General features: G+C 34.0%; 1 protein-coding gene across 6 annotated transcripts in view; it reads left to right on the forward strand.

Moving 5' to 3' along the window:
• The window catches only part of LOC102681738 (nephrin), a 164,932-nt gene that overhangs the window by 14,169 nt on the left and 145,601 nt on the right, over window positions 1-5,162 (forward strand). The window lies entirely within an intron of this gene.

The following is a 5,162-nucleotide window of genomic DNA, read 5'->3' on the forward strand; positions in this document are numbered from 1 at the left end:
AAATCTCTTTAGAAAGAGAGTACTCGAGAGTTTTTCGATTCAATTCTTCGACTAAAATTTTAAATATCCAAAGGATACGTTTGTTTCTTTATTTACTTGTTGTGCTATTAATTATATTTGGATCGTGGATGCGAGTGTAATATTCAGATATCGCGTATATAAATTTTAGAAATTTACATATTTTTATCATGAATATAGGATCGGTATAAACTATCAATCATTTCTTAATCGATATTGTAATACAAGGCGAACTAATTCTATTTTTAGCACTTCAAATATAAATATCATGTAAATAAGCTCGATAGGAATGTAAATTAGATTGTCGAGGTATCGACAAACCGGATGACAAGTCGTATTTTCCAGGTTATCAGATAAAATATCATTTTTAACCGTCATTTTTCCTCAGCGTGATATTTTTCCTAGGCGAACAACTTGTAATAATCGAATAACTCATTTAGATCGAGCGTAATCTTGAAACGGAAAACAACAACAACGAAAAAAAGAAACAAGTTCTCCTTTAATACCAATGCAAATTATTTACGTATAACGAAATTCCTTCACTTTTTCCCATAATTTGTCTCGAAACACGCGGAAATCATAGACGCGGGGAATACATCGAGGAAAAATAATGATGCAGTTCTCGAATGATCGAGTCGGTTCACGCCATATGGGGAGCACTTTGAAAGAGACCTCGTATAACGCGTATAAATCGTGCATATAAATTGGACGATCGATAAAAGCATCGAGGCTGTATATACGAAACATATTTGTTCCTTCTCCCCTATTGTTTTCCTCCACGGTGTTTGATTTATTTGTTTGATTTATCCCCTTGATAACGCGTAGAAAACTGAATCTCACTCTCTTTCCGAGCTTCATCGACCGAGCATCATTGAAATAATTGTCCGCCAATTGTCGAACGGGATTATAAACAGGTATATCTGGATGACTGGACATGCGTGAATTTACAAAGGAAGGATAATTAGACGAGTGGCGTAATATTCCGTGTTTTCTAAAAAAAAAAAAGATATAACATAATTCTCGGGAACGGACAAGGAGGGATATTTCCCCGTGGAATATTTTGTGGAACATTAACGAAGTAAATTTTTTGCGCGTAATTTCGCGCGAAATCTGCGCTTTTCGCCACCACGATGCATATAATATTTACAACGGTGTATTACACGATAATATGTAAATTTTTTTTTTAATTTCGAACAGGAGATGTGTGGTTTTTTTTGGAGAAAGAGAGTTTAACGGAGGTAAAAGAGATACTTTAAATCGTTCTTGCTCTCTAGAGGAAGTAGATATTTATTTTGATTTTGGATTTAATTAATAGACGGGCGATATAAATTTTGGATTTTATTTTTATCAAAAATGCATCGAAATTTGTTTTTAAATAATGGCGTGAGACTATTGAGACAGAAACAGAGATTTATTAAATATTTATAAAATAAAAATAAAGTAAATTTCACGTGTTCTTCGCATGACACAACCTCGAACAATTTTCACTATTTTCACCTGATATTCGCTCGTTAATTGTTTACACGATTGTTCCAAAAAAGAAAAAATTCCTCTTCCCTGATCCATTCAAAATTTTCTCCGAAGAAAATTTCACACATCCTCCCCATTGACACTTTTGACACCTCGAGCAATTTTCAGAGCTACCACCGTATCGGTCACTCGTTAATTACGCGACCATCAAGGAAAATAAAATAAAATAAAATTCTTTGTGCCGCGGTATTTTCGAACGATCGAAACCAGGAAGAGGAAACGCGTCGTGGTTTTGCGGTCGCGTTTTCAAAATTCGAACAAGAGGCTCGGATTCAACCGTCTTTCAACCGCATGTTATTAAACGGAGGGAAGGCGGCGAAACTTCCCCCTGAAATTTCCACGGAAGGAAGCGTGGTCTTGGCCTCGTGTGACGATGGTAAAAATCCATCCATCGTCTATTTTAATATTTGAAATATCATTCCTCTTATATATCCACAGGATATTCGCTTGGCGGAAAATGAAACTGTGAAGAGGCGAGACAACGTGCCCTCCCTCTCTCTCTCTCTCTCTCTCTCTCTCTCTCTCTCTCTTTTTCTTTCTTTCTTCCCGTTGGTCGCGAATTTCGCGTGAAATTTCCACGGTTTTCGGTGTTTTAATATTTTTTTTTTATTTTTCTTTTTCTTTTTTTCTTTTTTTTAGTAGCGATGAGTATCGGTACAAAGGAAAATAAAGGGATTCCGTGCTGACGAGGATGCTTTTCGTTTGATCCTTTCGTTTCCACTATTTTTCTTCAGAATTTTCTCTTTTCGAAATTATGCATGCGCTCGAATAGAAGTAAACTGTCTAAGATCGAGTACACTGTTTTAAAATTATAATTTGACACGTTGATTAATGACGATAGTAATTAAGTTTTATGATGGACGCGAAATCTAAGATGTATTTAATAGCGGAATTACCTTTCTTTTTTTTTTTTTTTGTGTGTTCGAGTAAGAAAATGTAGTAGCAATGTATGGAGTTGGCACATACTTTCGTGCAATTACACTTTTTTATTTCTATGAAAGTGGATGAATGCGATAGATGATAGGAATATCGAAATTAAAAGGAAAGGGGAAATCTATTAATGCTTCAACATTACCTTTTTCCAATTGCTGAAAAAGATACTTATTTAAATTTTATTATCATTTAACTACGTGAAAAGTTTTCATCCACAGTTAATAATCGATACGATATCAAACGATTGTAATAATCGTTACTCGGATTTGTTATATTTTCTTTTTTTTTCTATGAAAGTGGATACGGATTTTTTTAACTCTGAAGTAGAAATGTACGAGACAAAAAGTATACGATATATGTAAAAAAGTGGATTACATTTCTTATTATTACCACTGTTCAATTTCTTTATCCACTGTTTAATCCGTATCCTCTCTGTCTGGCGCGATTGTACACAAAGGAAAGAGTAATCAAGAACTGGTTGATGAATCAGAAACACAGGTGGCAAGATTGCAGCGTGCTCCATTCACGAAATTCACACGGGAAATATACGTTTCTTTGTTCGCTATTTAAATCCGTTTCTTTGTTCGCCATTTAAATTCGTTTCTTTATTCTGGTGTAATAGTGATTGCGTAAAAAAAAAAGAGAGAGAGAGAGATAATTATTGAGAACGGGTCAGAAATGAGTCAGAATCCTGGATTTAATGTATCGAGGTTTGCATAAATGCCGATAATTATTTCTCATGTGCGTTATTATTATTATTTTTTTTTATATCTTTGATGATTATCGCGGAAAATAATTCAACAATGGTATATTATACAGTCGTTTTAACGCAACAACATTAGAGATAAACGCTTTGAAGCGTGAGTTTTGTATTATAATTTAAAATATATATTTCTTCGGTGTGACTTATTTATGGGGAATCTTGGTGTAATTTCTTCTTAGAGAAACTATTTCAACTCCGTTTTACTCATAACATATGATCAAAGGTGAAAATGAATGCTTTCGTGACTTACATCATTTCGTGTCTTAACGGAGGAGGAAGTTTGTAACGAAGTTGAAATCGTAATTTTTAGGTACGTGATTATCGTGATTATCGTTTCTTCCTATGCTACGTCAGAAATAGTCTTATTGCTTTTGAATAAAGTAATATAAAAGTTTCTAATCTCGTCGTTTCTCTAAAATTATTCTCTATTGAAAAATCATCAAAATTCATCAATATTTTTATACTTCTCTATAATTTGGATGCGTATAATTCTTTCGAAAAATAAGATTACCTCTCATTTATCAATTTTAAACTGAATTATTTCGAGAGACATTCGTTTCCCAGCACAATCATTTTCAAATCAACTTGGAATATAATTTAAAAAGCTTTTAAAACGATCTTGCGAATTTACATTTTCTTATCCCCTGACTAAGAGAAAAAGAAAAGAGAAGAACGTTAAATCGAAACACGTATCGAAGAAAATATTATTCCATATTAATTTCATCTTTAACAACTGGCGCGGAGTGTGGCACGTCGCAAAAATGAACAGATTTCGAAATAGATCGAGGCTGAATCGGAAATTCAGATGGGGGGAGAGGGAGAGGGGCGTATTGAAAATTTTTCCACGAGATCCATTCCACGTCCTTGCCACGTCTCGTACACAGAATTGATCGCCCGTTTTAATATCCCCACCCTTGGAATGATATCTTCTCGCCGTAGGAAATGTAGCAGCCAGCCGAGAACAGGATGCCTGGAAATAAATGATTCCATAATTCTCGTTTCGCCCTTGAACATTGGCATTTTCTTTTTCTTTTTTTGCAAAGGGCTGGACGAAACCACCCTTGCGCGTGGAACGATCGATCCCCATCCATAGAGAAATTTTCCTATCCAGAAATTGGAACAATCGTTGAAACATATAATACATTTACAACAAGGAGAAATTTAACAGAAAAATTTCGCAGAAAGTTTAAGTTAAAGTAATTTCCACGGTTAATTTGCAATATCTTTAAATTTAATTAATCGTCGGGTTTAATTGATCGTTCGTCATTAATATTGAGATAGGTCGCGTGTTTTGTAATGAATTTTTATTAAGCTTCTCTGGATATCATACTTTTTTCAGAATGGGAGAAAATTAATTGATTTTTATATTTAACGAAGAATAAAATGATAAATTCGATTGATATTGTATTTGTATAGGGGGAGAGAGGGGAAGAGAGGGGATGATGATTTAATTGTTGTACGCACTTATTTATTTATTCACTTTTTAATGCACGTCACTTCAATTATAATTAAATATAAAATACATACAAATATGGAGAGATATCGAAAGACAATTTAACGATATAAATGATAAAGCGAGGCGGTGTAAAATCGTACAATTACGTTTCATTTCGAAATAAAATCGGATTTCCAAGTTTTCGGATCAAAATTCTAACATGAGATACATCCTCGCAACGTCATATCGTTTAATTCGTAACAATCGAATCCGCGAAACGGGTTCATCCATTAAAATCCAACCCTTCTCTAAACCAGATATCCCGCGCTTTTCAGTTAACCTGTAAACAAATTTCACGCGTCATTACCATCGTACCGGCAGACATTCCGACAAAACGTAGTGGCAACACCTGTTCCTCTCTATGAGGTAGAGTCGAGTTATTTTTTTTTTTTTTTTTTTTTTTTTTTTTTTTTTTTTTTTTTT

Source organism: Apis dorsata, unplaced genomic scaffold (genome assembly GCF_000469605.1).
Source record: "Apis dorsata unplaced genomic scaffold, Apis dorsata 1.3 scaffold_272, whole genome shotgun sequence".
NCBI classification, from domain to species: Eukaryota; Metazoa; Arthropoda; class Insecta; order Hymenoptera; family Apidae; genus Apis; species Apis dorsata.